Source organism: Artibeus jamaicensis, unplaced genomic scaffold (assembly GCF_021234435.1).
Source record: "Artibeus jamaicensis isolate MK-2021 breed Jamaican fruit bat unplaced genomic scaffold, CSHL_Jam_final contig_196, whole genome shotgun sequence".
Lineage (NCBI taxonomy): Eukaryota > Metazoa > Chordata > Mammalia > Chiroptera > Phyllostomidae > Artibeus > Artibeus jamaicensis.
In genome coordinates, this window is record NW_026521401.1 from 779,482 (window position 1) to 804,534 (window position 25,053).

General features: G+C 38.6%; 1 pseudogene; it reads right to left on the bottom strand.

Annotated features, from left to right (window-relative positions):
• Window positions 1-22,460: 22,460 nt before the first annotated feature.
• Window positions 22,461-23,646, bottom strand: LOC119054823 (keratin, type I cytoskeletal 18-like; annotated as a pseudogene).
• Window positions 23,647-25,053: the final 1,407 nt, after the last annotated feature.

Below are 25,053 nucleotides of genomic sequence, written 5' to 3' on the forward strand. Positions count from 1 at the left end.
ATCTTTTATACTGGTTTTTTAGACTTTTTAAAATGTCCACTGTGATCTTTATTATTTTCTTCCCACTCCCCACTTCTAGCTTTGCTATCATTTTTTTCCTAGTTCCTTTAGGTGTAAGATTAGATTGTTTATTTCAGATTTTTCTTGTTTCCTGAGATAACCCTATAATGCCATGAATTTTCCTCTTAGGACCACTTTATCTGTGTCCCATAGATTTGGGGTTGTTGTGTTTTCATTTTTATTTGCCTCAGTATATTTTCCTTTCTTCCTTGATCTCATTTCTAATGTAGTCATTGTTTAGTAACAAGTTATTTAGCCTCCATGTATTTGTGTGTTTTTTCAGTTTTTATCTTTAGTTGATTTCTAGTTTAATACCATGGTGGTCAGAAAAGATTATTGATATAATTTTTTAAAAGATTTGATTTATCTTTAGAGGGAAAGGGAAGGAGAGAGGGAGAGAAATATCAATGCATGGTTGCCTCTGGTGTGTACCCTGCTGGGAACTGGCCTGCAACCCAGGCATGTGCCCTGACTGGGAATTGAACCATGATTCTTTGGTTCACAGGCCCGTGCTCAATCCACTGAGCTACACCAGCCAGGGTGATTGATATGATTTTTGTCATTTTAGATTTACTGAGACTTGTTTTGTGTCCTAACATGAAGTCTATCCTAAAAAATATTCCCTATGTTCTTGGAAAAAAGTGCATGTGCTGCTACTTTGAGGTGAAGTGCTCTGAAGTTATCCATTAAATCTGTCTGGTCCACTTTGTCATTTAAGGCCACTATTTCCTGTTAATTTTCTGTCTGCAGATCTATCCTTTGATGTCAATGGGGTCCCCTACAATGATTGTATTTCTGTTACTCTCTCCCTTTATGTCTATTGATACTTGCTTTATATATTTAGCTGCTCCTATGTTGGCTGCTTAAATGTTTACAAGGGTTATATCCTCTTCTTGGATCAATCTTTATCATTATGCAGTGGACTTTCATGTCTCTTATTATAGCTTTGTTTTAAAGTTTATTTTGTCTGATGTAAGTATTGCTACTCCAGCTTTTTTGTTTGTTTCCATTGGTATGAAATATCTTTTTCAATCCCTTTACTTTTGTTCTGAGGTGAATCTCTTGGGTAGATAGATAGATAGATAGATAGATCTTGTTTTATTTTCCATTCAACCATGCTGTATCTCTTCATTGGAGCATTTACTCCATCTACATTTAAAGTGGTTGTTTATAGGTAGGTATTTATGGCCATTTTATTCCTTTTTTAAGGCTTTATTTTATTCATTTTAGAGAGAGGGGAAAGGAAGGAAAAAGAGGAAGAGAAACATCGATGTGAGAGAGAAACATCAATTGGTTGCCTCTAGTAAACCCAACCAGGGACCAACCCACAACCCAGTCCATGTGACCTTACTGGGTGGGAATTGAACCAGTGACCTTTTGCTCTGTGAGAAAAAAACCAACCAACTGAGCCACACCAGTCAGGGCACCATTTTATTTTTTATAAATATATTTCCTTTTTTCCTTTCTTTTTCTTGAAGAAGTCTCTTTCACATTTCTTGTGATACTGATTTGGTGGTAATGAACTCCTTTAGGTTTTTCTGGTCTGGAAAGCTCTTTATTTCTTCTCCAATTTTATTTTATTTTATCTTTAATTTACATTTTATTGTATTTTTTCCATTACCATTTATCATTCCCATACCCTCTTCCACCTCCACCCACTCCCACTCCCCCAACAATTACCACACTGTTATCTGTGTCTATGAGTTCTTTTTCCTTTTTGCTCAATCCTTCCACCCTTCAACCCACCCCCTTCCAGAGTTGTAATCAACCTGCTCTCTATCTATGAGTCTGTCTCTATTTTGCTTGGTAGTTCAGTGTGTTAATTAGATTCCACACATGAGTGAAATCATATAGTATTTGTCTTTCTCTGCCTGGCCAATTTCTCTTAATTTTGCAACAACCTGGATGGACCTGGAGAATATCTTCTTCAGTTTTAAATGTTAGCCTTGCTGAATAGAGTAGTATTGGTTGTCAGTCTTTGATTTTCATTACTTCTAATATTTCATGCCAATCCTTTCTGACCTGAAATATTTCTGTTGAGAAATCAGCTGGAAGTTTTAGGGGGATAAAAAGGAAAGTCATAGTGCCAACTTCCCTTTTGCAGAAAGGAAGTGAATGATCAGGACCGATGGCATCCTCCTTCAAACCCAGTTCTGGAAAGGACATAAGAGAGACAAAAGTGTGACATGAAGACAAGAATATAAGGTAGAAGAGATGAGAAGGATGAGAGTCCACATTGCTTTGGGAAGGAGACCTGTGCTCACACTGTCATCACCATGGAGGAGTGTGAGCCAGGGAAGGCCATCAGCAGAGTTCCACCCAGGTGGGTATGGAACCCAGGCAGAGTGAGGACCAGGATGAGAACAGCAGGTACAGACAGCAGACCACTCAGAACCTGATGCCCCTCAACCACACATGCGCATGCACACACATACACATCATGAGGACCAGCTTCAAAGCCTAAGGGAAGTTCCCCTGAGATCAGGGTCAACTCAGAGGGAAGGGGATGGTGGTGGTTCATGTCAATGATTGAATGCTAGCTGTCCAAACAGGGCTATGCATTCTGAGGTGATTTATTCACCCTCAAGCCCACACACCAGAAATTCACCTGGAGAGGCATAAGCTAGAGCCTGAGATTCACCTGCTTCCCCTCAGTATGTGTAACACTCAAAACAACTGATTCTTCTGGGGAATACAGGTTCACAAAGGAAAATCATGGAATACCTAAAGAGTACAACTCTTATTTTTTAAAAAGATAAATTATACAGGCAAAACAATTAAAAGACTAGAAAGAACAAAAATGTAAAGTAACTATAACAATGATTCTCTAAAAGATAAGGGAGGATATTGATGCATGATGTGGGAACATACAGTTTATAAAGAAGAGACTATTGGGAATTTCAGTATGAAAAACATCATAGTTGAAATAACTCAATAGAGGGGTTGAATAACAGAATGGATTCAGCAGAATAACAAACAAGCAAACTAAGATGGGAGTGATGCTAAATGATGTCATAAAGGAATAAAGAGTTCTAAAATATAAAAGAAAATTAAGAGCTATAATTCGTAGAGGTAAAAATATCAACACATGTTTAATAGGAGTCATGTAAAGAGATAAAATGAACAGAAGAGAGGAAATATTTCAAGGAATAATAATTGAGAACTTCTCCAAACTAAAGAAAGTTTAAAGGCCTCAGACTGAAAAGGCTCATGTTATACTAAACAGGAAAGATTAAGAGGTATAAAAAGAAAGGCTAGATATACTATAGAGTAACTTAAGATAAAAAATGAAGATTAAAAATTTTAATTCTTCTGGAAAGAGAAAGGCAGAGAAACTACATACGAACAATAATCAAATTAACATCAGACTTTTCAACAGTGATCTTGAACACAAAAATATACTTAGTGTTTTGGAAAAAGAAAACTTTTAAACCTAGTATTTTATATTGAAATATTAAAAAAAAATTTTTTAGATTTTATTTATTTATTTTTAGAGGGGAGAAAAGAGGTAGAAAGAGGGAGAGAAACATCAATGTGTGGTTGCCTCTCATGCGCCCCCTACTAGGGACCTGACCTGGCCCTGCAACCCAGGCACGACGTGCCCTGACTGAGAATGGAACTAGCAACCCTTTGGTTCACAGGCCCACGCTCTGTCCACTGACCTATACCAGCCAGGGCTAAATATATTTAAATATAAGCTCAAAATAAAGGATAGTAACAAGCAAGTGAGACCTCAGTATATTCCCTGTGGAAAATTCTTGGAGGACATACTCTGGCAAGAAGTATGCTGGGTAAATAAGAAAAAAGAAAGAATAAGAAATCAGGAGTGCAACCACAACATGGAAGTAAGATTTTCACAAATCTAACATGGTAAGATAAGAATCATCATGAAAGTGAGAGGTACATGTTGTAGTCCATATTCGGGGGAAGCAAAAAAAACATCATTTATTTCAAAACTGAAGTAAAAAGGGTCATTGGAAATAAGGCAAGCACCAGAAAAAAATTGAAATATGGAATGATATAACTTTGATCAGTGGGCTTTTGTGAGGTTATGCTACAGTAACAAGCAACCCCATCTCAGTGGCTTGCAACAACAAAGGTTTATTTCTCATCCACATATTGCTGCAGGCCAGCTACTGCAGGTGTGTTTTGCGCATCTTCTCATTCCAGGGCTCAGCTGAAGGAGTAGGTCTTATCTCACTCAGCATCATGATTGAGACAAAGGTGCAATAGAGGAACCACAAGAGGTACTTAAAGCTTCTGCTCAGAAACCAGGGACAGATATTTTTATTTATTTTTCAAGCAAATCTCAAGTCATGACTCATATTAATGAGGTAGAAAAGTATAATCGATTCACAGGGAAATACTGCAAGTCACATCACAAAAGGTAGAATGTATAATCCTCTTGTGGGGAGTATAGTAACATCTCTGAAATCAGGAAAACTCTAATTAATGAAAGGCATAACATGAGAGGTAGAAAATTATATAAGACATGACAAAAGATAGCAGAAAGGATATTAAAATAACTAAAAATTATAATAAAGATAAAGAATCACATATGCATTGAGTTTTCTTAAAAAGCAAAACCCAGTAATATGTTTTCTATAAGAGATATATTTAGAAACAAAATTTAGCTTTCCAGCACGGATTAGATGGTGTAGACCTGTTTCCTTGCTCCACCTCCATGAGTGCAACTATAAAGCCTGGAAATAATGCCAGCAGCAACCAAAGGAAAACTGAACTATGGTAAGAAGGTAAACTGGTTTGTGACCTGAGGACCAGAGGAGCAAACCTCAGGGCAGCTCTTGTCTCCCATCCAATAGGAGAAGGCAATCAGACCCACCATTTCCTAAACTCCAAGCTAGCTAGACAAAGCAGCCTAGTGGGCTCATTCCTTCCCCCAAATCAAATAGGAGTTCCTCTGATAGCATCAGGTAACTCCAGCACCACCAGCAAGGGGGCTTGATGGGGAGTCACACCAATCATAAGCACCAGGGAAAAGTATTCCCCTTCTCTGCTGGCCTGAGGAACCCCCCACCTGCCTACCTGCCAGAGACATCCCAGGTCCTGACTTGGGAAACCCTTTCCACCCCTGCAGGCAGCATGGACCTAGACCAGATACACCAAGCAGACCAAAATAACACAGGAAAGGTTCTGAAAACCACACTCTAATTGGAATAACTACCCACAAAAGTAGGCCAGGATCTGTGTGCTGGCTACCTGCTAAATTTAAAGAGTTCAAAGAAGCCTGAGTCTCATAACATAATGTAAAATGTCTAGGAAGATTTAAAAATCACCTGCCATACTAAAAGTTAAAAAAATAATCACAATTCGAATAAGAAAAGGCAATCAACTATACCAACACAAAGACGAATCAAATGTTGGAATTATCTGACGAGATCATTGTTCCAAAGAAGCTATCATAAAAATGCTTCAATGATCCATTACAAGTTCTGTTTAAACAAATAAAAAATAAAAATTCTTAGCAAAGATTAAACTGATAAAAATAAGAACAAATTGGCATAGAATAAAAATACAGTAACAAAAAATTTGTTTTAAAAACATCATCGGATATGCTCACTAGTAGAGTTCAGATGACTGGAGATAAAATCAGTAAGCTTGAGGACAAATAAACAGATTTCACCCAATCTGAACAACTGAGAGTTATATAATTTGAAAAAATGAACAGAGCTTCAGGGAAATGCAGAGTTATAAAGATTTAACATTCACATTATGAGAAACCCCAAATAAGAGGAAGAAGAAAGTAGGGTTGAAGGAGTGTTAAAAAAAAAATAATGCTTGAAAACACTTCAAATATGGCCAAAGATACAAACCTATAGACTCAAGGAGCTAAACAAACCCCAAACAGAATAAACTCAAAGAAATCTATGCCAAGAGCCAGGGCAGAGAAAACAGTGGCAAGGCAGTGGACTGGGTGGGCAAGGTGGAGGCTGGCAGACTGGGTGGTCACACTTTTGCCTGAGGATAAACCAGGAGGAACAACTGGGAAGCAAGCCAGACCATGCAACCCAGGGTTCCAGCGTAGAAAAAGAAAGCCTCAAAAACTCTGGTAGTAAAAATCTGTGGGGATTGCAGTGGCAGGAGAGGCTTTCAGCCTCACAACAAGAGTTCATTGGAGAGACCCACAGGATCCCAGAACATACACAAACCCAGCCACCCAGGATTCAGCACCAGAAGGGCCCAAATTGCTTGTGGGTACCAGGAAAAGTGACTGGAGGTGGGGTGAGAACCAAGCAAGCAGCAATGTTTCCTCTCTGACCCCTCCCCCACACACAGGGCCACAACAAGTGGGTTGTCCTGACCCAGTGAATATCTAAGGTTCCCCCACTTACAATGTAACAGGTGCAATGAGGCAAAGAAATATGGCCCAAATGAAAGAACAAATCAAACCTCCAGAAAAAGAACTATGTGATGAGGAGATAATCAACCTATCAAACACAGAATTCAAAACACTGGTGATCAGGATGCTCACAGAAATGGTTGGGTACAAATGCAAAATAGAGGAAGAAGTGAAGGCTATGCAAAGTGAAATAAAGAAAAATATATAGGGAACCAATAGGGAAGGGAAGGAAACTAGTACTCAAGTCAACTATTTGGAACAGAAGGAAGAAATAAACAGTCAACCAGAACAGAATGAAGAAACAAGAAAATGAGGAGAAACTTAGGAACCTCTTGGACAACCTGAAACATTCCAACATCTGAATCATAGGGGTACCAGAAGGAGAAGAACAAGAGCAAGAAATTGAAAACCTATTCGAAATAATAATGAAAGAAAACTTCCCCAATTTGGTGAAGAAAATAAGATTTCCAGGAAGTCCAGAAAGCTCAGAAAGTCCCAAAGAAGTTGGACCCAGAGGGGAACACATCAAGACACATCAAAATTAAATTACCCAATATTAAAGAGAATGAGAGAATCTTAAAAGCAGCAAGGGAAAAGGCAACAGTTACCTACAAAAAAGTTACCATAAGACTGTCAGCTGATTTCTCGAAAGAAGTCTTACAGGCAAAAAGGGGCTGGAAAGAAGTATTCAAAGTCATGAAAGGCAAGGACCTACATTCAAGATTACTCTATCCAGCAAAGCTGTCATTTAGAATGGGAGGGCAAATCAAGTGCTTCCCAGATAAGGTCAAATTCAAGGAGTTCATCACATCGCCAAGTCCTTACCATAAAATGTTAAAGGGACTTATCTATGAAAAAGAAGATGATCAAAACTATGAACAGTAAAATGACAACAAACTAACAACTATCAGTAACTGAACTTAAAAACAAAAACAAACTAAGCAAACAACTAGAATAGGAACAGAATCACAGAAATAGAGATCACATGGAGGGTTATCAGTGGGGAGGGGAGAGAGGGAAAATGGGAGGAAAAGGTACAGGGAATAAGAAGCATAATTGGTAGGTACGAAATAGGCAGGGGTAAAATAGTATAGGAAATGAAGAAGCCAAACAACTTATATGTATGACCTATGGACATATATTAAGGAGGGAATGCTGGTGGGATGGGGATACAGGGCAGAGAGAGATGAAGGGGAGAAAAAATGGAACAACTGTAATAACATAATCAATAAAATATATTTGAAAATCAAATTCATGCCCAAAAACTTTATAGTTAAACTTCTGAAAACCAAAGACATATTTAATATCTTGAAAGCAAAAAAAAAGAAAAAAACAAAGAGAAAAAAAAGTCTTACAATTAGGTCTTTAATCCATCTTGAGTTTATTATTGTATATTGTTTAAGGAGGTGGTCTAAGTTTATTTTTTGAATGTATCTGTACAGTTTTCTCAGAACCATATATTAAATAGGCTGTCTTTATATCATTGTCTGTTTTTGCCTCTTTTGTCAAATATTAACTGACCATAAAAACATGGACTTATTTCTAGGCAAAATAAAAAATTAAATAAAATCTTGAAAGCAATGAGAGAAATGACACATTGCCCATAAGGGAACACCAATTGAAATAACAGCAGATATTTTATGCAAAACCATGTAGACCAGAAAGACATCACATTTTTTCAAGTGCAAATTTTATATCCAGTGAAAAGTATCCTTCAGGAATGAAGAGAAAATAAGATATTCTCAGACACAGGAAAACACAAAGAATTTGTCCCTACTGGACTCCAGACCCACATTTAGAGATTGACTAAATGAATGTCTTCAAACAGAAAGAAAATTAAGAAAGAAAGAATCTTGGAGCATCAGGAAGGAAGAAAGAAGAATGGGGAAAAAATGGAAATATCAGTGCATCTGAAAGATTACTCTTTTCCTCATGAGTTTATAAATAAAATAAAGATGTAAATTCTCTCCAAACTGATCTATAGGTTTAATGCACTTCCTATCAAAATTGTAACATAGAACGTGTGTGTGTGTGTGTGTGTGTGTGTGTGTGTGTGTGTGTGTGTGTGTATCTTACTGAGATAGAGAAAGAGATTATAAGGAATTGGCTCCCATGACTGTGGAGCCTGAGAAGTCCCAAGACCTCCAGTTAAAAAGCTGGAAATTCAATAGTATCGCTACAGTCTGAGTCTAAGTCCAAAGACAGGAGAAGACTAATGTGCCAACACAAAAACACTCAGGCAGAGAGATTTTTGAGAAAATTCCCCCTACTCAGTCTTTTTGTTTTATTTAGGCCTTCAGTGGATTGGATGAGGCCCACCCACATTGGATGAAGACAATCTACTTTACTCAGGCTAGGGATTCAAATGTTAATCTCATCCAAAACACCCACAGACCCATGCAGGCATACCCAGAATATGTTTAATCAAATATTTGATTACCCTGTGGCCCAGTCAAGGTGACACATAAAATTAATCATCACAGTAAACAAGCTGATTTTAAAATGTATACCAAAAAGCATAGGCCCTTGAAAAGCTAAAACAATTTTGACAAAGACGAATCAAGTGGGGAAAATCACTCTACCTGATATTAAAGCTTACTACATAGCACTAGTAATGAGGACAAAGTGGTATTGGCAGAAGGATAAACACGTGAATCAATAGAACATAATAGATAACCCAGAAATAGACCTACACCAATATGTTCAACTGATTTTTAGCAAAGGTACAAAAGCAATTTAGTAGAGAAAGAACAGCCTTCTCACCAAATGAGGCAGGAGTAACTGGACATCCATAAGTAAAACATGAACCTTGAACTAAACCTCATACCTTATACAAAAATTAATTCAAAATGGATCACAAATTTAAGTATATAGTGTAAAACTATAAAATTTCTAGAAAAAAAGTAGAAGAAAATCTGGTTCTAGGGCTGGGTTAAGAGTTTTTAGACTTTATATCAAAAGCACAGTCTATAGAAGGAAAATTTGATAAATTGGACTTCTTAGATATTAAAAACATTTTCTATGATGTCCGTGTAAAAATTATAAAAAGATAAACTAAAGACAGGAATATTTACAAACCACACATCCAACAAATGACCAGTATATAGAAAACATTAAAAAACTCTCCAAATAGAAAGTACACACACATGCAAACACACAAGTGCATGCATGTGCAGGATTAGAAAATGGGCAAATGACATGAGGAAACACTCACCAAAGAGGCCAGATGATATACAACCGCATGAAAAGATGTTCGGCATCATTATCCATCACAGAAATGCAAATTAAAACCACAGTGAGATATCACTATGCTCATAATGACTAAAATAAAGAACAGGAACACCACCAAATGCTGGCAAAGATGTGGATCACTCCCACACTATAAAACAGGATAGCCACTCTGGAGAACACTTTCTTATAAACTAAACATGCAATTACCATACAACCCTGAAATTCTACCCTTGGACATTTATTCCAGGGAAATAAAGATTTATGTTCACACACACAAAAAACCTGTACACAAATATTCATAACAGTTTTGACTTTAATAGCCATACACTGGAATCAGTTCAGGTGCCATGAATGGTCAGACAAACTGAAGTTACATATATAAGATGGAATAGTGCTCAGCAGTTAAAAAAGAATGAACTATGAATACATGCAACAACTTGGATAAATCCCCAGGGAATTACACTTAGTGAAAAAAGTCAATCCCAAAATATTACATACTATACAATTCCACTTATATTACTTATTTTCAGTGACAGATTAGTGGTTGCCAAGGATTAGAGATGCCAGGAGTTGGAGAGTGGAGATACATGTGGTTACAAAAGGGCAACAAGGATCTCTGTGCTAGTGGAACTGTTCCGTATCTTCACTACGGTCATGGACACACAAACTTACACATGTATTGAATTTGTAAAGAACTAAACTTGAGTACACAAAAAAACCTAACTGTGTTCACACACATGTGTGCAAGCATACAGAGACACAAATGAGTATAAGGAACACTAAAGAAATCTGGATAAGGAATAAGCTTGGCGGATCACATCAACGTCAATATGTTAGTTGTGATGATATTACAATAGTTTGCAAAATGTTACCGATAGGAGAAAGTGGTTAAAGTACACATAGGATTTCTCCGTATTATTTTTCATAATGTATGTAAATCTACAATTAGCTCCATAAAATTTCAATTAAAAAATCAAAATCTACAGATAGTTGAGAAATAAAAAGATGTTATAGCATAAATGATGATAGCCAGTTATATTCATTATTTCCTCCTTCTATATGATAAAACAACTTCTGACTCAACACATGGCGTCCTGGAATAAAGACTCCCATGCTCCCAACCTCCCATGCTGCGACAAGTGGCCTGTGATGAAGTTGTAACCATGGGATGTGAGCGGTAATGACATATTCAACTTCCAAGAAGTATTCTTTTTTTTTAAGTATATTTTCTTGATTATACTATTACAGTTGTTCCATTTTTCTCTCCTTTATTCCCCACTGCCCTAAACTGCACCCTCACTCCAACCTCAGTTCATGTCCATGGATCATTCATATAAGTTCTTTGGCTTCTCCATTTCCCATACTATTCTTAACCTCCCTCTGTCTATTTTGTACCTGCCATTTATGTTTCTTATTTCCTGTACCTTTCCCCTCATTCTCCACCCATTCTCTCCCCACTGATAACCCTCCATGTGATCTCTATTTCTGTGATTCTGTTTCTATTCTAGTTGTTTGCTTAGTTTGTTTTTGTTTTTAAGTTCAGTTATTGATAGTTGTTAGTTTGTTATCATTTTACTGTTCATAGTTTTGATCATCTTCTTTTTCTTAGATAAGTCCCTTCATATAATAAGGGCTTCACATAAGAGGGGATTGATGATGATGATGAACTCCTTGAACTTAACCTTATCTGGAAAGTACTTGATCTGCCCTCCCATTCTAAATGACAGCTTTGCTGGATAGAGCAATCTTGGGTATAGGTCCTTGCTTTTCATGACTTTGAATACTTCTTTCCAGCCCCTTTTTGCCTGTAAGGCTTCTTTTGAAAAATCAGCTGATAGTCTTAATGGGAATGTGTTTTCTCTTGCTGCATTCAAGATACTCTCATTCTCTTCAATCTTGGGTAATATAATTATGATGTGCCTTGGTGTGTGCTTCCTTGGGTACAACTTCTTTGGAACTCTCTAAGCTTCCTGGGCTTCCTGGAAGTCTTATTTCATTTGCCGGATTGGGGAAGTTCTCCTTTATTATTATTTCAAATAGGTTTTCAATTTCTTGCTCTTGTTCTTCTCCTTCTGGCACCCCTATGATTCAGATGTTGGAATGTTTCAAGTTGTCCAAGAGGTTCCTAAGTTTCTCCTCATTTTTTTTGAATTCTTGTTTCTTCATTCTGTTCTGGCTGACTGTTCATTTCTTTCTTCTGTTCCAAATAGTTGACTTGAGTACTAGTTTCCTTCCCTTCATTGTTGGTTCCCCATATATTTTTCTTTATTTCAGTTTCATAACCCTCACTTTTTCCTCTATTTTACAACCATACTCAACCATTTCTGTGAGCATCCTGATTATCAATGTTTTTAAATCTGCATGTGATACATTGGTTGTCTCTTCATCACTGAGTTCTATTTTTGGAGTTTTGATCTGTTCTTTCATTTGGGCCATATTTCTTGTTGCACCAGTTACATTGTAAGGGGCAGAGCCTTAGTTATTCACCAGAGTGGGGCAACCCAGGTTGCTGAGTTCTGGTGCTGTATGTAGGGGAGGGGTCAGAGAGAGAACAATGCTGCTTGCTCAGCTCTCGACCCACTTTCAGTCACTTCCCTCACTACCCACAAGCAAATTGGACCCCTCTGGTGCTGATTCTCAGGTGGGTGGGTTTGTGTACATTCTAGGATTGTGTGTGTCTCTCCAAAGAACTCTCCTGTGAGGCAGGGAATTTCTCCCACCACCTCAACCCCCATAGGCTTTTTAAACTATATTTTATTGATTATGCTATTACAGTTATCCTATTTTTGCCCCTTTATACCCTCTCTACCCTCTATCCCCTCATCCTCCAGCATTATTCTACCCTTCATTCATGCCCATGGATTGTACATATAAGTTCTTTGGCTTCTTTCTTTCCTATGCTATTCTTAAACTACCCCCATCTATTTTGTACCTACCAATTATACTTCTTATTCCCTGTACCTTTCATCCCTTCTTCCCCTTCCCCTCCCCACTGATAGCCCTCCATGATCTCCATTTCTGTGATTCTGTTCCTATTCTAGCTGTTTGCTTAGTTTTTGTTTTTGATTTTTAGGTTCAGTTGTTGATAGTTATGAGTTTGTTGTCATTTTACTGTTCATAGTTTTTGATCTTCTATTTCTCAGATAAGTCACTTTAACATTTCATGTAATAAGGGCTTGGTGATGACAAACTCCTTTAACTTTACTGTATCTGGGAAGTGCTTGCCCCCTTACAACATAATAGGTGCGCTAAGATGAAGAAATATGTCCCAAATGAAAGAACAGATCAAAACTCCAGGAAAAGAGCTAAATGACAAGGAGACAGACAATCTATCTGATGCAAAGTTCAAAACACTGGTAACCAGGATGCTCACAGAATTGATTGAGCTCGATCGCAAAATGAAGGAAGAAATGAAGGGTACATAAAACGAAATAAAGCAAAATATACAGGAATCAACAGTGAAGGGAAGGAAACCAGGACTCAAATCAATAATTTGGAACAAAAGAAAGAAATAAACACCCTACAGGTTTTTACCATCAGAGGTTTTGGGGATTTCCCTGTGCTGGAACCCTGGGTTGCAGGGTCTGTCTTGCTCCCCAGTTGTTCCTCCAAGTTTATCAGCATGCAAATGTGGGACTGCCTGGTCTGCCAGCTACCACCTCCCCCACCCAGTCCTCAAGCCACCACCTTGCCACTGCACATTCTCTCTGCCCTGGCTGCCCATCTCCACCCCTCCTACCAGTCTGAATGAACATTTCTTCTTTAACTCCTTGGTTGTCAGACTTCCTTATAGTTCAATTTTCTAGCAGTTCGGGTTATTTGTTTGTTTTTAAATTTGCTACTGTCCTTCTTTTGGTTGTGTGAGGAAGTGAAGTGAATCTACCTATCCCTCCATCTTGGCCCCCAAAAAAGAACTCCAGGAAGTATTCTTAAAGAAAGAGGCACACACCTCTCCTTCTCCCTCTTACTTTCTTTTCATATCATGAACACAAGAGGTATAAATTAGGTATTATGGAAGGATAAGGTGGAAGGACCCTAGGTCCATAAGAACTTATGGGGCTGCCGTAACAGTTCTTATCTGCCTATGTTGAATTAATAATAAATAAACTATCATATTTAAGCAGCACCAACCCTAGAGTTCTTCTAGACTTTAAGGAAACAAACTTTTACCTTGTTTGGGACATTGATCTTTTGGGTTTTCTTTGACTAGTTGAATCCAAACCTAACTAAAACAAGTAGAAAAGATATTCAATGGGAAAATAAACCACAGTTTTATTTTCAAGCCAGGTAGAATTCCAGTCCAAAAAGAAAACTATAAGGGACAAAGATGAGTGTTATAAATGTAAAGAACAATAGGTCAGTTAGCTATAAGGATCATGAGATCATGAATATATGTATGTTTAATAATACAGCCTCATGACTATAAAGCAATGGTGGACAGTACTATACAACAAAAACTGTACTTAAGTGATTTAAAATACCCCTCTCAGAAATATACATATCAAAAAGACAAAAATGAGCAGATAGATTTGAATAATACAGTTGATAACCCTGAACTAAGATATAATAAAGAACTTTACACCCAAAACATGATGAGCAGTATTTTTTAGCTTATCTAGAACATTCCAAAAATAAAAACCTACCAGAAACAAGGGTAAAAGGGTGATGACTCAACCACTTCCAAATACTGTGAAAAATATAAGTTGATAACAGAAAGACAAGTTTTTTTATTCATCCCAAAGGTATAGAAACTGAAAAAACAAGCTATTTAACAACACTTGTATTTAAGAGAGAACCATAGGGGAAATCACAAAACCTTTAAAACCAAATCACAATAAAAACGCTATGTATCAAAATGTGTGCCACACATCTAAAGTAAGACTTAAGGAAAATTAATGACTTTAACTATATCAGAAAAAAATGAGGTAAGCATTTGAACCAGAAATTTTGGGAAAAGTATAGAGAAAACCCAAAGAAGAAAATAATAAAAGAAAAAGGCCAGAAATCAATAAAAAAGCATTAAATTAAAATACCCCCTTATTGCAACTCCTAATGGATCAATGGCTGCTAAAACCAGTAAAGGAGATTCAACCACGTGTTAGTATTATGCTTCTCTTGAAGGAAGAACATAACTCATTTTTATGGTAGCCATGTAAAAATGCATGTTCATATCTGTTCATATAGATAGGTAGAAATATATATATATATAATTAATCAACCCTCTAGAGCTAACTGCAAATTTTCAGAGAATTCCATGAAACTCAATCATCTCCAAATTTAATTAACATTCAATAAGAAAAACTCCCAACAAACAAAAGCCCTGGACCAAATAGCTTCACAGACGAATTTTACCAAATATTCGGAGAACAAACACCTCCCTAACCAAATATTTCAAAAAAGTCAAAAGAAGGGAAGATTCCTAAGTTTATTTTACAAAGCCAGCATTATCCTAACTCCAAAACCAGATAAAGACATTACACAAAAAGAAAATTATAGGCAAATACCCCTGATGCACATATATGCTAAAATCCTCAACAAAATATTAGCAAACCAAATGCAGCAATACATGAAAAAGATCAGACACCATGATCCAGTGGGATTTATTCCAGGAATTAAAGGTTGGTACAACATTCACAATCAATAAATGTGATACATCACACAAACAAAATGAAGAATGAAAACCACATGATCATATTATAGATCTCATGATCACAGATTCAGAAAAAGCATTTGATATGCTCCTATATAGCAACAGCACCAATTATGCTTTTAAAAATTCCCAGCAAAGTAAGAGTAAAGGAAACATACCTAAACATAGTAAAGACCATATATGATAAGCTCATTGCCAGCATACTCAAAGGACAAAAAACTACAAGCATTCCGCTTAAGATTGGGAACAAGACAAGGATGTCTGCTTTTACCTCTCATTCAACATAGTAGTGGAAGTCCTAGCCATAGTTATCAGACAAAAAGAAGAAATGAAAGGCATCCACATTGGAAAGAAAGAAGTAAAACTATCTTTATTTGCAGATGATACAATACTGTACATACAGAACCTTAAAGAGTCCACAAAAAAACCATTAGAACTGATAAATGAATTCAGTAAAGAGCAGAATACAGAATTAATATCCAGAAATCAGTTGCATTTTATATACCAATAATGAACTGTCATAAAGGGAAAGTAAGGAAACAATCCCATTCACAATTGCTTCAAAAAGAATAAAATATACAGGAATAAGTCTAACCAAGTATGTAAAAATCTAGACTTGGAAAATTATAACACAGTGAAGAAAGAAATTGAAGAAGATATGAATAAATAGAAGCACATACCATGTTCATGGATAGGAAAAAATAACATCATTAAAATGTCTATGCTACCCAAAGCAATATACAGATTCAGTGCAATTCCCATCAAGATTCCAGTGATGTATTTCACAGAACTAGAAGAAATATTTCAAAAATTTACATGGAACCACAAAATGTCCCATGTAGCAACAGCAACCCAGAAAAAGAAAAACAAAGTTGGAGCAATCACTCTACCTAATATCAAGCAATACTATAAAGCCACAGTCATCAAAACAGCATGGTACTGTCATAAAAACAGACACATAGATTTATGGAACAGAATAGGGAGCCCAGAAATAAGCCCATACCTTTATAGTCTATTAATATTCAATAGAAGAAGCAAGCACATACAATGGGCTAAAGATAGTTTATTCAATAAATGGTGTTGGTAAAATTGGATGGATACATGCAGAAAAATGAAACTAGATCACCTTCTTACACCACTCACAAAAATAAATTCAAAATGGATCAAAGACTTAAATGTTAGACCCAAACCATAAAAATCTTAGAAGAAAACATAGGCAGTAAAGCTTGGACATTGCTCATAGCAATATATTTTATCTGATCTATCTCCTCAGACAAGGGAAACAAAAGAAAAAATAAACAAATGGGACTACATCAAATTTAAAAGGTTTTGCATATCAAAGGAAATCATTGACGAAATAAAAAGACAACCCACAGAATGGGAGAACATATTCACCATTACATCTCTTAAGGGGTTAATATCCAAAATCTATACAGAACTTATAAAAGTCAACACACACACAAAAACAAGTCAATTAAAAATGGGCAAAGGACCTCAACACTTCTCCAAGGGGGACATCCAGGTGGCCAATAGACATATGAAAAGATGCTTAATGTCAATAATCATCAGAGAAATGCAAATTAAAACCACAATAAGATCACCTCACACCTGGCAAAATGGCCATCATCAATAAATAAAAAAACAACAAGTGCTGGTGAAGATGTGGGGAAAGGAGAACACTTTTGCACTGTTGGTAGGAATGCAGACTGGTGCAGCCACTGTGGAAAGCAGTATGGAGATACCTCAAATAATTAAAAATGGATCTGCCTTTTGACCCAGAAATATCACTTCTGGAAACAATACAAAGAAACCCAAAATCCTAATTCAAAAGAACATAAGCACCCATGTTCATTGCAGCATTATTTACAATTTCCAAATTATGGAAGCAACCCAAGTGTCCATTTGTAGATGAGTAGATAAAATGACTATGGGACATTTATAAAATGGAATACTACTTGGCTGAGAAGAAGAAGGAAGGAAGAAGAAGAAAGAAGAAGGAGAAGGAGAAGAAGAAGGAGAAGGAGAGGGAGAGGGAGAGGGAGAGGGAGGGGGAGGGGGAGAAAGAAGGAGGAGGGGGAGGAAGGAGGAGGGGGAGGAATAAGGAAGAAGGAAGAAGATCTTACTCTTTGCCACGGCATAAATGCACCTGGAGGAACATTATGCTAAGTGAATAAGCCAGTCAGAGAAAGACATACACTGTATGATTTCACTCATAGGTGTAATCTAATGAACAAACTGAACTAACAAGCAACATAGAGACAAATTTATAGATAGAAAGCAGGTTGAGAGCTATTGGTGGGGGTGGTTGTGAGTAGAGGGATTGGGCAAAAAGGAAAAAGGACTTATGGATATTGACAACAGTGTAGTGATAGGGGGAGCACGGGAGGATACAAGGGAGATTAATGACAATGGAAAAATACAATTAAAAACAGAATCTAAAAAAAAGTTCAATCAGAATTCTAGCAGACTTTTTTTAAAAGATGACAAATGGATTCCAAAATTAATATACACAGAAATGAAGATTCAAAGTTCACAAAGAGCTAAGTCATTTTTTTAAAACAAAGAATGGTGATTTGCTATATCAGATATTAGGACATAAAACAGAAATACATTATTTTATCAAATTTGATTCTAACAAAAAAAAGTGGGCATAGAAATCCAGTGGAACAGAATAGAGAATACATAAGCAGACATGTGTGTATAAGAACTAGATATACCATAAACATGGCACCAAATATTAGTGAGAAAAGGACAATTTATTTAGCTGATGGTTTGCCAAAAAATTACCATACACAAAGATGAATTCCAGGTAGATTAAAGACCTAAAACTGAAAGGTAAAATAATAGGCCTCATAGAATAAAATCAATAAAATTTCTTTTGTGACCCTGGGCAGGGATGAACTTTATAAATAAAACCCAAATAGCAAAAACCATAGGGAAATACATTGATTCATCTGACTAATTAAACTATTAATATATCAAAATTTAATTTTTTTATTTACTGTATTAGTTTCCTAGGGTTTCTATAACAAAGTACCACAGCCTGGGTGGCTTCAAACAGCAGACATTTATTGTCTCATAGTTCTAGAGAATGTAAGTCTGAAATCAAGGCATCAGCAGGGCCACGCTAACTCCGGAACCTGTAGGGGAGAATCCTTCCTTGCTTCTTTAGCTTCAGCTGTTGGCCAACAATCCTTGATGTCCCTTGGCTTGTAGATGTGTCACTCCAATATCTGCCTCCTATCATTATATGGCCACCTTGTCTCTGTGAGTCCTCTTCTTATCAGGATACCAGTCATTAGATTAGGGTTTATCCTAAAGATTTCATTTTATTCTGATTACATCTGCAAAGACCCTATTTCCAAATGAAGTCACATTCACAGGTGCCAGAGGTTAGAACTTCAACAGAGCTTTTGGGGATCACTACATCTTTCCCTCTGCCACCCCTCCCAAAAATGTACATCCTTCCAACCATGCAAAATACATTCACCTCATCCCAACATTCACAATGTCTGAAATTATTCCAGAAAAAATTCTAAGTCTAAAATCTTATCTAAATATTATCAACACAGAAAGTCCCAAATCTCATCACCTAAATCAGGTATGGATTAGACTCTGGGTATTATCTATTCTGGAGCAAAGTTTCTCTTCATCTGTGTATCTGTGAAACTAGAAAACAAGTTATCTTCCAAAGTATAATGATGGGACAGCCACAGAAGAGACATTCCCATTCTAAGAGGGGAAAATTTAAAGGAATAAGAGAGTCACTATTCCTACACAAGTCCAAAATCCAGAAAGGCAAATCCAGTGGATTTCAAGACCTGAGAAAAATCAGTCCTCTGTGGCCTGATGCTCTGTCCTTTGAGCCTACAGTGGTAGCCTCTGCTTCTTTGTCCACTGCCTCTACATCTGTGGGCCTGTCCATTTCCTTTAAGGGTAACACATCTTTACAGTTGAGTAGTTGTATCAACTAGTTTCCTGCCTGCAGAATCCTAGAAGTCTGACAGCCTTCCTTCGTTATATCCAGCCTCTTATCTCTTTCAGTCCAAGCTGAGGGTGTTTCTGTGAGAAAGTATACCTTTCTCACAGACCTTGTGGGTCACTAGTGTATGTCAAGGGATGTAAGCCACTACACTTGAAGGTTCTCCCATCTACTTGCTGGATAACTCCATCTGTATGCCTGGCTTCTGCTGAGACGGTCCATTTGTTTCCATAAGTCACATACCTAATCTCTTCAGCAAAATGTTGTCTAGTCACATGTTGGGTGCTCTCTCTGGAGTGTATTTTCTCAACAGGATTCTTAATCTAAGCAATCTTTATAACTCTAGAACTTCCCAAATGATCCAAGTGCTGGTTTTCTTATGTTTAACAATTCCCTCCTCAGTTTATCCCTTTCCTCGTGGGCCTTACTACATGCAGTAAAGAGAATCTGGGCCATGCCTTCTACACACTGCTTAGAAATCTCAATGAAATATATTATACAAATCAAGTTCTGCTTTTAACTCAGTGGTAGAACATCAATCAGCCTAGTTCTCTGACATTTTATAACAAGAATTGCCTTTGCTCCCGTTACCAATAATATGTTCCTCATTTCCATCTAATGCCTCACCATCTAATGCCTCACCAGAAGTACTTTTAACATTCATATATCTAGCAGTGTTCTGTCCATGATGCTCACTGTACTCTCTAAAATGATAGAAGCTTTCTCAGCTGTGTTCCTTGGTTCCATCTGAGCCCTCACTAGCATTGTCTTTAACATTCATATTTCTGTCAACAATCTCTTCAGCACAATAGAGGCTTTTGCTATACTAAACCTCAAAATTCTTCCAGTTTCTGCCCATTACCCAGTTCCAAAGCCACATCCATATTTTTGGCATTTGTTACAGCAGCACCTCACTAGCCAGTATCAAAACTTGTATTAGCTTCCTAGAGCTGTCCTAACATAGTTCTACAAACTGGGTGGCTTAAATACAGTTTATCCTCTCACAGTTTTGGAGGCTAGAGCTCTAAAGTCAAGATGTCAGCAGGGCCATGCTCTCTCTGAAGCCTCTAGGAAAGACTAGCTCTCAGCATTCTCCAACTTCTGAGGATCCCAGGCAATTCTTGGTTTTTATGGCAGCATAACTCCAATCTCTGCTTGTCTTCACAAGGCTTCTTTATGTGTCTCTGTGTCCTTGCCTCTTCTTATTAGGACACCAGTCATTGTGTTTATTGCCCTTCCTAAATCCAGGAAGAGTTTACCTTGAGATCTTACCCAAATACATCTGCAAGAACTCTTTCCGACTGAGGGCACATTCTAAGGTTTCAGATGGACAAGCACTCCTGGAAGACACTATCCAACCTACTACAGGTGCTATGGGCAAAAGTAACAACAAATAAAAACTAATAGAAAATATTCCAAAGTCTAAAATAATTAAAGAGGGCTTCCACCAAGATGGAGGTGTAGGTGGAAGCACTGTGCCTTCTCACACAACCAAGTTTAAAAACAACAAAGTTTTAGCAACAAAAATGCAGCCAAACCACAGAAAATTGAACTACACAGAAGTCTGACAACAACAAGCCCTTCAGCCAAACCGGTAGGAGGGGCAGAGCCAGCAGCAGAGCGGGGTTGGGCAGGAAACATCCACTGGACCAACCCGGGTGCCCAACCCAGGCACACCGGCAGCCGTAGGCAGATCCCAGGTGTGGAGTAGCAGGTGGACCCACTGAGGGTGCAAGGTGGTGGACTCACTGAGGTCTGACCACAGTCACACATTCGAGCACAGATAAACCGGTGAAGGAGTGAAGTGGTGAGACAGACCGTGCAGTCCCCAGTGGCGAAAAGTGGCAGAGGGGACCGCCATTGTCCCTCTCTGACCTCGCCCCCACATACAGTGTCAGAAACCAGGGACCTGGGTAGCCCCGCCCTGGTGAATACCTCCTCGTATATAACAGGCACAAACAGATCAAAACATGGCTCAAGAACAACTCAGAGCCCCAGAGATGATAAATCTAAGCAATGAAGAAATAGCCAAACTTTCAGATGCACAGGTCAAAACACTAGTGATCAGGATGCTCACAGAACTGGATGATTATAGTCACAAATTAGAGGAACATATGAAGGCTAAACTAATTGAAATGAATGGAATTGCACAGGAAACCAATAGCAATGAAAAGGAAACTGGGACTCAAATCAATGGAGTGGACCAGAAGAAAGCAAATAATGGCCACACAGAAAAGAGTCAAGAAGCAAGAATTCAAAGAAATGAGGAGAGTCTTAGGAACCTCCAGGACATCTTTAAATGTTCCAACATCCGAATTATAGGGGTACCAGAAGGGGGAAAGGCACAGCCACCAGTGGAAAACTTATTTGAACAAATAATAAAGGAGAATTTCCCCAATCTGGCAAAGGAAATAGATGTCCAGGAAATCCAGGAAGCTCAGAGAGTCCCAAAGAAGTTGGACCCAAGAAGGAACACACCAAGGCACATCAGAATTACATTAGCCAACATTAAAATGAAGGAGAAAATCCTAGAAGCAGCAAGAGCTAAGGGGACAGTCACCTACAAAGGAGTCCCCATCAGACTGTCAGCAGATTTCTCAAAAGAGACCTTACAGGCAAGAAGGGGCTGGAAAGAGGTATTCCAAGTCATGAAATCCAAAGACCTACAATCAAGATTGCTCTATCCAGAAAAACTTTCATTTAGAATGGAAGGACAGATAAAGTGCTTCTCAGTTAAGATCAAATTCAAGGAGTTCATCATCACCAAGCCCTTATTATATGAAATGTTAAAGGGACTTATCTAAGAAAAAGAAGTTAAAGAAACATGAACAGTGAAAGGACAACAAACTCACAGTTATTAACAACCACACCTAAAACGAAAGCAAACTAAAAGGACAGCTAGATCAGGAGTGGAAACATAGAAATGAAGATCTCAAGGAGGGTTAGCAACAGGGGAGTGGGAGAAGGAGAAGGGGGGAGAAGGTACAGAAAATAAGTAGCATAGACAGTAGATAGAAAATAGATGGGGGGGCAAGAATAGCATGGGAAATATAGAATCTAAAGAACTTGAGACACATGGACATAAACTAAAGGGGGGTAATGGTGGGGACGGGGGTAGGGTGGAGGGGAATGAAGGGAGGAATAGAACAACTGTAACAGCATAATCAATAAAAAAATTAAAAAAAAAAGAAGGGGCTCTTGTCCAGGGCATCAGCAAGATTGAAGTCTTCCCCTTCTTCCAGTAGGCTATGGTAGGTGGCAATCTCAACCTCCAGCTTGACCTTGATGTTCAGCAGGGCCTCATACTCCTGAGCCTGGTGCTGCCCCTCTGCCCAGGTCTGGGCCAGCTCTGACTCCAGGTGCAACAGGATCTGGTTGAGTTGTTCCACCTGTGTGGTATAGCACATTTCCACCTACCTCAGGCTGTTCTCCAAACTGAACTTCAGATTCCTCATTGAGTCCAGGTTGATCTACAATGACTGCACCATACATCTCAGCTCTGTGAGTGTTGTCTCAGCAGTGCCTACTTCAGTGGCTTGCGAGGTGACCACTCTGGTGCTCTCTTCATTCTTCAGTGGGACCAGTACTTGTCCAGCTCCTCTTGGTTCTTCCAAGCCAGCTCATTGTACTGGGCCCGGATGTCTACTATGATTTTGCTGAGGTCCTGAGATTTGGGGGCATCCAACTCTATGGTCAACCCAGAATCGGCGATCTGGTTTTGTAGACCATTTACTTCCTCCTCATGGTTCTTCTTCATGGAGGGCAGCTCTTCCTTCTGAGTCTCAATCTCTGCCTCCAGCTGCAGCTGAGTGATATTGGTGTCACCAGTGACCTTTCAGAGTCCATTTATGTCATTCTCCACAAACTGACGCATGGCCACCTCCATCCCATACTTGACTCTGAAATCATCAGCAGCAAGACGGACATTGTCCACAGAATTTGCAAATATCTGAGCCCTTAGGTCCTCGATGGTCTTGACATAATGCTCCCAGTCTTTGACCTGGGGTCCCTTCTTCTCTAAGTGTTCCTGGATTGATCTCCAGTCTCTGATTATCAGCCTCCAGGCTTCTCAAACCTCTCCAGTTAGGAGACAAGGCAGTCATTCAGGCATTGCATGGTCTCCTTCTCACTCTGGATGCCCCCTATGCCCACCAGACCCCTGGCCATCCCTATAACCAAGCCCCCAGATACCCAGCTGCCCCACACACTGGTGGAGCAGGACATGGAGATCTGGGAGCCCGAGCCCCCAGAGCCTGCATAGATGCTGGCTGTGCTGCTGGCCGGCTGGACCCGGTAGCTGGGCAACTGCATGGAGCCCAGGGTCCGGTAGCTTGTGAAGCTGGAGCATGTGTTGAAGCTCATGTTGTTCAGAGAGGAAGGTGAAAAGCCAAGACTCAGGTTGAAGCTGCTCACTGGATTATTTCTGAAGACTCTTCCAACATGTTTGCCCATTTCATGAGTGATTTATAAGCACATCTGCCCACACCACACAGTGTTCAGCAGTTTTTGGCCAAAAATGGCATGACCTCTGAGCCCTCCCTATTCACCCAAGCTTGCCCCAAGTGGGTTTTTTTGTTTCCCCAGATGAAAAAAGTCCTCACAGGGAAACATTTTGCTAATGTGGAAAAGGGAAAACAAAACACAGCAGAAACACTAAAAGGCATCAAAATCAATGAGTTCAAAACTGTTTTGAACAGTGCAAAAATGTCTAAGTGTATTGCAGGAAATGGAGAGAGTACTTTGAAGGTGCCTGAAGTTAAAACATGTAAGAATATGCAATTTTTAAATAAATGAATTCCAGGTTTTTGGGTCTCCCCTCATGTAAAGAACTATTCAATCTCTTCAATAATATGAGAAATCCAAATTAAAACAAGGAAATTTTATTTTACACTGATCACATTGGCATGAAAATTGTTAGGTGAAAGTGTTGGCAAGAACATGGAGAACTGGGAACCCTACATAATCTACCCTGACTTCCCTTCTTATTCAGAGTAATGCCATTCCTCCAACTCTGCACTTCCTGCTCCAGCTACTCCACAAGCTACTCCACAGGCTCTAACCCTGCGTCCAACCACCCTCTGCCTCCCACTCTGCCCCAGCCCACCAAGCTCCATGCTGTTCCTCTAATAGGTGAAGCACACTTTTAACACAGGGCTTTGGCACTTGTTTCTTTTGCCAGAAAGACACTTACCCCATTCACCAGAATGTCTTTGTCCCTCATTTTCTAGTGGTCTCTGCTCAAGCATCACCTTCTGGGGGGAGGCTTCCTTGCAGTCTGGTAATCTGTTCTGACATGTTTGATATTTCACTCAGTTGTCTGTTTATTGCCTATCTCCTTCTACTAAAATGTATCCTCTCTTTTGCTCACACTGTACTCCTTGAGCCTAAAACATTGCCTCTCTGGCATATTATGGGTGTGGATGAATATGCTGAATGAACAATGAGCTACTAATATTAATTGAATGATTACTGTGGACTGAGTGCTTTCATTGTATTAACTTACCTGATTCTTACAATAGCCATATAAATTAGTTGTTATTACTCCCATTTCACTGATTTGGAGACTGAGACTCACAGGGTTAGGCAATCTATGGGGCTAGCTGATCACACAGCTAGCAAATGATGGAGCTGGGGTTGAACCCAGCCTGTTTGATTCCAAAGGCTTGGCTTTCAAGCACTCAGTGTACTTACTTCTGTCAATCACCCACAGGGTTCATAATTCTCACAGGGCAGACATAAGTGTGCATAGCTCAGATCTCCTGCTGGAGG